Source organism: Globicephala melas, chromosome 19 (genome assembly GCF_963455315.2).
Source record: "Globicephala melas chromosome 19, mGloMel1.2, whole genome shotgun sequence".
NCBI classification, from domain to species: Eukaryota; Metazoa; Chordata; class Mammalia; order Artiodactyla; family Delphinidae; genus Globicephala; species Globicephala melas.
In genome coordinates, this window is record NC_083332.1 from 2,712,948 (window position 1) to 2,725,487 (window position 12,540).

The following is a 12,540-nucleotide window of genomic DNA, read 5'->3' on the forward strand; positions in this document are numbered from 1 at the left end:
GAAGAAATTACATCTGTCAGGTAAGAGTTCAACTCAGGAATAAAAAATCAGGGAAAAGATGAGATCACAGAAAGAACTGAAAAACATAAAAGTAAAAAATATATGCTCTGGGACTTCCCTGGTGGTGCAGTGGCTAAGAATCCACCTGCCAATGCAGGGGACACAGGTTCGAGCCCTGGTCCGGGAAGATCCCACATGCCACAGAGCAACTAAGCCCATGTACCACAACTACTGAGCCTGAGCTCTAGAGCCCGTGAGCCACAACTACTGAGCATGCGTGCCACGACTACTGAAGCCTGCGCACCTACAGCCCGTGCCCTGCAACGAGAAGCCACCACAATGAGAAGCCCGCACGCCACAATGAAGAGTATCCACTGCTCGCCACAACTAGAGAAAGCCCATGCGCAGCAACGAAGACCCAATGCAGCCAAAAATAAATAAATATACTAATATATATATATATATATATATACACACACACACACACACACACACACGTATGCTCATTCAGATACCTGAGGCTTTCCTATATAGAATACTTTCCGGAATAAAAATCAAGTGAGAATGAGATTCTCTCTGCCTTCCCACTAAACTCGTTTTATTACATTGGGCAAATTTTAAACAATTATGGACCACAGATTTACTCTTTAAAAGAAATTGGGAAGAACTAGGGCCAACGTGGTGGAGTAGGAGAATCCTCAGTTCACACCTCCTCTCACAGACACACTAAATACAACTATTTACGGAACCACTGATGAAAAAGACAGGATCTTACCAGTAAAGATCTTCTACAACTGGGAACTCCCTGGTGGTCCAGTGGTTAGGACTCCGTGCTCTCACTGCTGAGGACCCAGGTTCAATCCCGGGTCAGGGAACTAGGATCCTTCAGGCCACACGACCAAAACAAAAAAATCTTCTACAACTAACAATATTAAGAAAGAACCACAAGAAGACAGGTAGGAGGGGTAGAGTCACAACAAAGTCAAGTCTCACCCCCAGGGTGGGTGACCTACACATAAGAGAATAATTACAACAGCAGAGCTCCTCCCAAAGGGATGAGAGGTCTGACCACACACTGGGCCCCTCAGCCCAGGGGTTCTTCACCAAGAAGACAAGCCCCCAGAGAATTTGGCTTTGAAGAGCAGTGGGGCTTGCTTTGGGGAGTCCCAGAAGGCTGGGGGAATAAAGACTTCACTCTTAAGGGTGCATACAAAATCTCACATGCTCTAGACCCAGGGTAGAAGCAGTAACTGGACAGGAGCCTGGGTCAGACCTAACTGCTGACCCTGGAGAGTCTCTTGGGGACACAGGAGCCTCACTGTAGGGACACAGACACTGGCAGCAGCGGTTCTGGGGACTCACTCCTTCTACCATGTGGACAATCGTGCTGGGAGGTACTGTTTTGGAATCCTTCATTTAAATTATCAGCCACAGGGACTTCCCTGGTGGTCCAGTGGTTAAGACTCCACACTTCCACTTCCAGGGGTGTGGGTTCAACACCTGGTTGGGTAACTAAGATCCTGTGTGCCGTGCAACACAGCCATATAAATAAACCAATGAATGAATGAATGAATAAATACACACATGCATATATACATACTAGACCCAATTATCTCTTGTTTCTGTAAAACTAAGAAATCAAAGTAGATAAAGTCATGTTAAACAAATAATGTTTCAATATTTTTATGTAAAAGTTAACTGGATGTTAAATAAATACCTTTCATTCACCTTAACTTGAAAGCTTAAAGTTATACTAAGTTATCAAAAATTTGTTGGAAATACTTCAAGCAGACATGTTTTACAAAATATATAATCATTGTGGAAAAGTTCATTTACAAAATGTATCTCACTTAAATCAACTTAATTCACTTGTTTTTTACAAGTATTCTTAAATTTCATGAGAAAAACAAAGCTATCTTTCATCTCATTTCTCTTGATGACAATTTTGTTATATATATAGTAAGCATAAAATTTCACAGAAGTTAAGAACCTAAAAATTTAAGCATATGGCTTGAAAAAAAATTTTTTTACAGTTATGCTTGACATATATTAAGCAGTTCACTTGGGAGTATGTTTTATTCTTAGGCTAAATTAATAACATTACCATCTAAAACATTTAATTGCTATAGATAAATTTGTTTGACTAGTCTTTATTTAAGCCGGTTAAATAAAGCTATTATACAGACTAATTTATATCAATATGATCTGGAGGTAAAAAATACCAGGAATACAAATGTACATAGAGATACAAAACCATACAGAGAGCTGCAAATAGATCTTACAGCTTTAAAACTTTTAGCCCTGTGTCAGGTATTATAATTCAAAATTAATTAGTTTATTAAAAAACTACTTAATCCCAAATATGTTTCTTAATGATGGGACAAGTAAAGGTCCCAGCTCAGATGGGAAAAAATTTTCTAATATATGTGGAGAAGACTTGAATTTTCCATTATTACAGAAATCTTTCTTTCAAATTTTCTTCCAAAAAAAGAACCCTCCTACATGGTTGGTGGGAGTGTAAATTGGTACAACCACTATGGAAAACAATAGGGAGGTACCTTAAAGATGAAATAGCGCCACCATAGGATACAGCAATCACAATTCTGGGCATATATCTGGAGAAAACCATGGTCAAAAAGATACATGCACCACAGTGTTCATTACAGTGTTGTTTACAATAGCCAAGACAGGGAAGCAACCTAAATATCTATTGACAAATGAATGCATAAAGAAGATGTGATACATATATATAATGGAATATTACTCAGCCATAAAAAAGGATGAAATAGTGGATTTCCAGCCACAGGGAAGGAAGTAGAGATGACCGTACTAAGTGAAGTAAGTCAAACAGAGGAAGACAAATATCATATGATATCACTTAAAGGTGGAATCTAAAAATGGATACAAATGAATGTCTATACAAATCAGAAACAACCTCAGACTTTGAAAACAAACATTGTTACCAAAGGGGAAGGGTGGAGGGAGACGTTAGCACATTGAGATTAACATATAACACACTAATATTTATAAAATAGATAATCAACCAGGACCCACTGTAATGTAGAAGGAAATCTACTCAACACTCTGTCATAACCTATATGGGGAAAAAACCCAAAACGGAATATATGTACTCCCATATATAACAGTATCAAGTTGCTACACACCACCACCGCCCCCAAAAAACAACCCACAACATTGTAAATCACCTATACTCCAATACAAAATAAAAATTAAAACAAAACAAATCAAAAATGCCAACTCTACTCCCCTTCAGGCCTCAGTAACCAGGGCTGGTGTCACATCCCTGGAGCCTAAGCAGGCTTGGGTTTCAAGACTGGACTGTCGTGGGGCTGAGGGAGCTCAGAAGGGTGTGCCAGCAAGTTAGCCCCGCCCCCTGGCCCTGGAGTGCCCGGTCCCCTCTGCCTGAGACCATAATCTCTAGATCCAGGCAGCGCCCCCTACAGCTGAACCGAGCCCCATGCACCCGAAGGAGGGTGGGCCCTCTGGGCCGGCGGAGCTTTGAAAAGACCCCTGGGATCCACATCTCCTGGAGGTGGGGGTTCCCTCCTCCAGCCTCCTTCCTAGAAGTCAACCCGCCTGAGAACCACAGATCCTGAGCAGAGCGATATGGCAGGGGGTGGGATTTGTCCTGGGAGTGAAGGGTAAGTGAGAAGAAGCAATGAGACACAAGACTTCGGGTGTTTCTTCTGGCATATTCCACTCTAGTTGAGGACCCAGGAACAGGACTTTCCCTAAGGCTCTTGTTGCCACAGTAACCAGACTTGGGCATGAAGAAATGCTGCCGCCTTGTGGTCTTTCCCCGCAACAACAACTTTAAAACGGGTGCTGATGGTCGTTTAGTAGTCACAAGGCCTGTGGGCTAGAAACACCTGCCCTCAAGAAATGTCCTGGGATAGGTCATTGAAAAAAAATTCAAAACCGGGCAGATGTTCACGAAGCCCATGTTAAAAGCTAAATTCTACTCAACCTGTATTTAAAAAAAAGCACATGGAAATATAGGCAACGTCACTAATTATGAAAGGAATGCCAATCAAAACTACAATGAGGTGTCACCTCACAAAGAATGGCCATCATCAAAAAATCTACAAAGAGACAAATGGGGGAGACCTTCAAGATGGTGGAGGAGTATGACGTGGAGATCACCTTCCTCCCCACATATACATCAGAAACACATCTTGGGCTCCCCTGGTGGCGCAGTGGTTAAGAATCCTCCTGCCAATGCAGGGGACATGGGTTTGAGCCCTGGTCTGGGAAGATCCCACATGCCACGGAGTAACTAAGCCTGTGTGCCACAACTACTGAGCCTGCGCTCTAGAGCCTGTGAGCCACAACTACTGAGCCCGTCTGCCACAACTACTGAAGCCTGCATGCCTAGAGCCTGTGCTCTGCAACAAGAGAAGCCACCGCAATGAGAAGCCCGCGAACCACAGCGAAGAGTACCCCGCACTCACCACATCTAGAGAAAGCCTGCACAGAGCAATGAAGACCCAAGGCAGTCAAAAATAAATAAATTAAAATAAAATACATCTACATGTGGAACAACTCCTACAGGACACCTACTGAATGTTGGCAGAAGACCTTAGACTTCCCAAAAGGCAAGAAACTCCCCCACATATGTGGATAGGGCAAAAGAAAAAAGAAAAAACAGAGCCAAAAGAATAGGGATGGGACCTGCCCCTCTGGGAGGGAGCTGTGAAGGAGGAAAGTTTCCACACACTAGGAAGCCCCTTCACTGGAGGAGATGGGGGGTGGCGGGGGAGAAGCTTTGGAGCCACGGAGGAGAGCACAGCAACAGGGGTGCAGAGGGCAAAGCGGGGAGATTCCTGCCAAGAGGATCAGTGCCGACCGGCACTCACCAGCCCGAGAGGCTTGTCTGCTCACCTGCTAGGGCAGGTAGGGGCTGAGAGCTGAGGGTCGGGCTTTGGAGGTCACACCCCTGGGAGAGGACTGGGGTTGGCTCCATGAACACAGCCTAAAGGGGGCTAGTGCACCACAGCTAGCCGGGAGGGAGTCTGGGAAAAAGTCTGGACCTGCCTAAGAGGCAAGAGACCATTGTTTCGGGTGCGCGAAGAGAGGGGATTCAAAGCACCACCCACCTAAACAAGCTCCAGAGATGGGCGCGAGCCACGGCTATCAGCACAGACCCCAGAGACGCGCATGAGACGCTAAGGCTGCTGCTGCCGCCACTACGGCTATCAGCGCAGACCCCAGAGACGGGCATGAGACGCTAAGGCTGCTGCTGCCGCCACCAAGAAGCCTGTGTGCGAGCACAGGTCACTATCCACACCTCCCCTCCTGGGAGCCTGTGCAGCCCGCCACTGCCAGGGTCCCGTGATCCAGGGACAACTTCCCCAGGAGGACGCACAGCACGCATCAGGCTGGTGCAACGTCACACTGCTCTCTGCAGCCGGAGGCTCACCCTGCATCCGTACCCCTCCCTCCCCCCAGCCTGAGTGAGCCAGAGCCCTCTAATCAGCCGCTCCATTAACTTCCTCCTGTCTGGCCGGGAACAGACGCCCTCAGGCGACCTACACACAGAGGCGGGACCCAATCCAAAGCTGAGCCCCTGGGAGCTGTGAGAACAAAGAAGAGAAAGGGAAATCTCTCCCAGCAGCCTCAGAAGCAGTGGATTAAATCTCCACCATCGACTTGATGTACCTGCATCTGTGGAATACCTGAATAGACAACGAATCATCCCAAAGTTGAGGCGGTGGACTTTGGGAGCAATTGTAGACTTGGGGTTTGCTGTATATGACTGACCATTTTCTGATTTTTATGTTTATTTTAGCTTAGTTTTTAGTGCTTGTTATCATTGGTGGATTTATTTATTGGTTTCGTTGCTCTCTTTTTCCTATTATTACTGTATTTATTATAATAATATATTTTTTAATTTAATATCTTTATTTTATTTTTTCTTTCTTTCTTTTTTTCCCTCCCTTTTCTTCTGACCGTGTGGCTGACAAGGTCTTGGTGCTCTGGTCGGCTGTCAGGCCTGAGCCTCTGAGGTGGGAGAACCGAGTTCAGGACATTGGTCCACCTCCCAGCCCCACGTAATATCAAATGGAGAAAGCCTTCCCAGAGGTTTCCATCTCAACGCTAAGACCCAGCTCCACTTAATGACCAGCAAGCTCCAGGGCTGGACGCCCCATGCCAAACAACTAGCAAGACAGGAACACAACCCCACCCATCAGCAGAGAGGCTGCCTAACATCATACTAAGTTCACAGATGTCCCAAAACACACCACTGGACGTGGTCCTTCCCACCAGAAAGACAAGATCCAGGTTCATCCACCAGAACACAGACACCAGTCCCCTTCACCAGGAAGCCTACACAACCCACTGAACTAATCTTACCCACTGGAGGCAGACACCAAAAACAATTGGAACTACAAACGTGCAGCCTCTGAAAAGGAGACCCCCAACACAGTAAGTTAAGCAAAATGAGAAGATAGAGAAATACACAGCAGATGAAGGAGCAAGGTAAAAACCCACCAGACCAAACACATGAAGAGGAAATAGGCAGTCTACCTGAAAAAGAATACATAGCAATGATAGTAAAGATGATACAAAATCTTGGAAATAGAACAGAAAAAATAAAAGAAACGTTTAACAAGGACCTAGAAGAACTAAAGAGCAAACAAACAATGGTGAACAACACAATAAATGAAATTAAAAATTCTCTAGAAGGAATCAATAGCAGAATAACTGAGGCAGAAGAATGGATAAGTGACCTGGCAGATAAAATAGTGGAAATAACTACCACAGAGCAGAATAAAGAAAAAAGAATGACAAGAATTGAGGACAGTCTCAGAGACCTCTGGGACAATATTAAATGCACCAACATTCAAATTATAGTGGTCCCAGAAGAAAAAGAGAAAAAGAAAGGGACTGACATAATATTTGAAGAGATTATAGTTGAAAACTTCCCTAAGATGGGAAAGAAAATAGTCAATCAAGTCCAGGAAGCACAGAGAGTCCAATTCAGGATAAATCTAAAGAGAAACACACCAAGACACATATTAATCAAACTATCAAAAATTAAATACAGGGCTTCCCTGGTGGCGCACTGGTTGAGAGTCCGCCTGCCGATGCACGGGATGTGGGTTCGTGCCCCGGTCCGGGAAGATCCCACATGCCGCGGAACTGCTAGGCCCGTGAGCCATGGCCGCTGAGCCTGCGCGTCCGGAGCCTGTGCTCCGCAACGAGAGAGGCCACAACAGTGAGAGGCCCGTGTAACACAAAAAAAAAAAAAAAAAAAAAAATTAAATACAAAGAAAAAATATTGAAAGCAACAAGGGAAAAGCAACAAATAACGTACAAGGAAATCCCCATAAGGTTAAAAGCTGATCTTTCAGCAGAAACTCTGCCAGCCAGAAGGGAGTGGCAGTACAGATTTAAAGTGATGAAAGGGAAAACACCTGTATCCAAGATTACTCTACCCAGCAAGGATCTCATTCAGATTTGATGGAGAAATTAAAAACTTTACAGACAAGCAAAAGCTAAAAGAATTCAGCACCACCAAACCAGCTCTACAACAAATGCTAAAGGAACTTCTCTAGGCAGGGAACACAAGAGAAGGAAAAGACTTACAATAACAAACCCAAAACAATTAAGGAAATGGTAATAGGAACATACATATTGATAATTACCTTAAATGTAAATGGATTAAATGCTCCAACCAAAAGACATAGACTGGCTGAATGGATGCAAAAACAAGACCTGTATATATGCTGTCTACAAGAGACTGACTTCAGACCTAGGGACACATACAGACTGAGAGGGGATGGAAAAAGATACTCCATGCAAATGGAAATCAAAAGAAAGCTGGAGTAGCAATTCTCATATCAGACAAAATAGACTTTAAAACAAACACTATTACAAGAGACAAAGAAGCACACTACATAATGATCAAGGGATCAATCCAAGAAGATATAACAATTATAAATATTTATGCACCCAACATAGGAGCACCTCAATACATAAGGCAAATGCTAACAACCATAAAAGGGGAAATCGACAGTAACACAATCATAGTAGGGGATTTAACACCCCACTTTCACCAATGGACAGATGATCCAAAATGAAAATAAATAAGGAAACACAAGCTTTAAATGGCACATTAAACAAGATGGACTTAATTAATATGTATAGGACATTCCATCCAAAAACAACAGAATACACTTTCTTCTCAAGTGTTCATAGAATATTCTCCGGGATAGATCATATCTTAAGTCACAAATCAAGCCTCGGTTAATTTAAGAAAATTGGAATCGTATCAAGTATCTTTTCTGACCACAACACTATGAGACTAGATATCAATTACAGGAAAAAGACTGTAAAAAAAATACAAACACATGGAGGCTAAACAATACACTACCTAATAACCAAGAGATCACTGAAGAAACCAAAGAGGAAATCAAAAAATGCCTAGAAACAAATGACAATGAAAACACGACAATCCAAAACCTATGGGATGCAGCAAAAGCAGTTCTAAGAGGGAAGTTTACAGCAATACAATCCTACCTTAGGAAGCAAGAAACACCTCAAATAAACAACCTAACCTTACACCTAAAGCAATTAGAGAAAGAACAACAAAAAAACCCCAAAGTTCGCAGAAGCAAAGAAATCATAAAGATCAGATCAGAAATAAATGAAAAAAAAATGAAGGAAACAATAGCAAAGATCAATAAAAATAAAAGCTAGTTCTTTGAGAAGATAAACAAAATTGATAAACCATTAGCCCGACTCAGAAAGAAAAAAAGGGAGAAGACTCAAATCAACAGAATTAGAAATGAAAAGGAAGTAACAACTGACACTGCAGAAATACAAAAGATCATGAGAGACTGCTAAAAGCAACTACATGCCAATAAAATGGACAACCCGGAAGAAATGGACAAATTCTTAGAAATGCATAACCTTCCAATACTCAACCAGGAAGAAATAGAAAACATGAACAGGCCAATCACAAGCACTGAAATTGAAACTGATTTAAAATCTTCCAACAAACAAAAGCCCAGGACCAGATGGCTTCACAGGCGAATTCTATCAAACATTTAGAGAAGAGCTAACACCTATCCTTCTCAAACTCTTCCAAAATATAGCAGAGGGAGGAACACTCCCAAACTCATTCTACGAGGCCACCATCACCCTGATACCAAAAGCAGAAAAAGATGTCGCAAAAAAAGAAAACTATACACCAATATCACTGATGAACATAGATGCAAAAATCCTCAACAAAATACTAGCAAACAGAATCCAACAGCACAGTGAAAGGATCATACACCATGATCAAGTGGGGTTTATCCCAGGAATGCAAGGATTCTTCAATATATGCAAATCAATCAATGTGATACACCATATTAACAAATTGAAGGAGAAAAACCATATGATCATCTCAACAGATGCAAAGTTTTCAACAAAGCTTTCAACAAAATTCAACACCCATTTATGATAAAAACCCTCCAGAAAGCAGGCATAGAGGGAACTTTCCTCAACATAATAAAGGCCATATATGACAAACCCACAGCCAACATCGTCCTCAATGGTGAAAAACTGAAACTATTTCCACTAAGATCAGGTACAAGACAAGGCTGTCCACGCTCACCACTATTATTCAACATAGTTTTGGAGTTTTAGCCACAGCAATCAGAGAAGAAAAGGAAATAAAAGGAATCCAAATCGGAAAAGAAGAAGTAAAGCTGTCACTGTTTGCAGATGACATAATACTATACAGAGAATCCTAAAGATGCTACCAGAAAACTACGAGAGCTAATCAATAAATTTGGTAAAGTAGCAGGATACAAAATTAGTGCACAGAAATCTCTTGCATTCCTACACACTAATAATGAAATATCTGAAAGTGAAATTAAGAAAACACTCCTATTTACCTTTGCAACAAAAGGAATAAAAAACCTAGGAGTAAACCTACCTAAGGAGACAAAAGACCTGTATGCAGAAAATTATAAGACACTGATGAAAGAAATTAAAGATGATACAAACAGATGGAGAGATATACCATGTTCTTGGATTGGAAGAATCAACATTGTGAAAATGACTATGCTACCTAAAACAATCTACAGATTCAATGCAATCTCTATCAAACTACCACTGGCATTTTTCACAGAACTAGAACAAAGTTTCACAATTTGTATGGAAACACAAAAGACCCCGAATAGCCAAAGCAATCTTGAGAACGAAAAACGGTGCTGGAGGAATCAGGCTCCCCGACTTCAGACTATACTACAAAGCTACAGTAATCAAGACAGTATGCTGCTGGCACAAAAACAGAAAGATAGATCAATGGAACAGGATAGAAAGCCCAGAGATAAACCCACACACATATGGTGACCTTATCTTTCATAAAGGAGGCAAGAATATATAATGAAGAAAAGACAGCCTCTTCAATAAGTGGTGCTGGGAAAACTGGACAGCTACATGTAAAAGGATGAAATTAGAACACTCCCTAGCACCATACACAAAAATAAACTCAAAGTGGATTAAAGACCTAAATATAAGGCCAGATACTGTCAAACTCTTAGAGGAAAACACAGGCAGAACACTCTGACATAAATCACAGCAAGATCCTTTTTAACCCACCTCCTAGAGAAATGGGAATAAAAACAAAAATAAACAAATGGGACCTAATGAAACTTCAAAGCTTTTGCACAGCAAAGGAAACCATGAACAAGACGAAAAGACAACCCTCAGAATGGGAGAAAATATTTGCAAACGAAGCAACTGACAAAGAATTAATCTCCAAAATTTACAAGCAGCTCATGCAGCTCAATATCAAAAAAAACAAACAACCCAGTCCAAAAATGGGCAGAAGACCTAAAGAGACATTTCTCCAAAGAAGATATACAGATTGCCAACAAACACATGAAAGGATGCTCAATATCATTAATCATTAGAGAAATGCAAATCAAAATTACAATGTGGTATCATCTCATACAGGTCAGAATGGCTATCATCAAAAAATCTACAACAATAAGTGCTGGAGTGGGTGCATAGAAAAGGGAACCCTCTTGCACTTTTGGTATGAATGTAAATTGATACAGCCACTATGGAGAACAGTATGGAGGTTCCTTAAAAATCTAAAAATAGCACTGCCATACGACCCAGCAATCCCACTACTGGGCATATACCCTGAGAAAACCATAATTCAAAAAGAGTCATGCGGGCTTCCCTGGTGGCACAGTGGTTGAGAGTCCGTCTACCAATGCAGGGGACATGGGTTTGTGCCCTGGTCCGGGAAGATCCCACATGCCGCAGAGAGGTTGGGCCCATGAGCCATGGCCACTGAGCCTGTGCGTCCAGAGCCTGTGCTCTGCAATGGGAGAGGCCACAACAGTGAGAGGCCCGCGTACCGCAAAAAAAAAAAAAAAAGTCATGTTCCACAATGTTCATTGCAACTCTATTTACAATAGCCCGGAGATGGAAATAACCCAAGTGTCCATCATCAGATGAATGGATAAAGAAGATGTGGCACATGTATACAATGGAATATTACTCAGCCATTAAAAGAAACGAAATTGAGTTATTTGTAGTGAGGTGGATGGACCTAGAGTCTGTCATACAGAGTGAAGTAAGTCAGAAAGAGAAAAACAAATACCGTATGCTAACACACATATATGGAATCTAAAAAAAAAAAAGGTCATGAAGAACCTAGGGGCAAGACAGGAATAAAGATGCAGACCTACTAGAGAATAGACTTGAGGACATGGGGAGGGGGAAGGGTAAGCTGGGACAAAGTTAGAGAGTGGTAGTATATATATGGACATATATACACTACCAACTGTAAAATCGATAGCTAGTGGGAAGCAGTTGCATAGCACAGGGAGATCAGATCGGTGCTTTGTGACCACCTAGAGGGGTGGGATAGGGAGGGTGGGAGGGAGTGAGATGCAAGAGGGAAGAGATATGGGGATATATGTATAACTGATTCACTTTGTTATAAAGCAGAAACTAACACGCCATTGTAAAACAATTATACTCCAATAAAAAGTTAAAATAAATAAATAAAAATAATAATATAAAATAAATAAATAAAACAAAGGCCATAAAGAAAGATAAAGAAGGACACTATATAGTGATAAAACAATCAATACAAGAAGGGGATATTACTCATCAACATATATGCACCTAATATAGGAGCACCCAACTACATAAAATACTAACAGACATAAAGGGAGAAACTGAAGGGAACACCATAATAGTAGGAGACATTAACACCCCATTCACATCAACAGACTGATATCCTAGACAGAAAGTCAGTAAGTCTCCTAGACAGAGATCCTAAATGATACAACAGTTAGACTTAATTGATATTTTCAGGACATTACATAAAAAAAACCCACAACCAGAATACATATTCTTTTCAAGTACACATGGAACAAGCTCTAGGATTGACCACATACTAGGGCACAAAACAAGCCTCAACCAATTAAAGGGTACAGAAATTATTTCAAGCATCTTTTCTGACCACAATGGAATGAAACTAGAAATCAACCACAGTAAAAG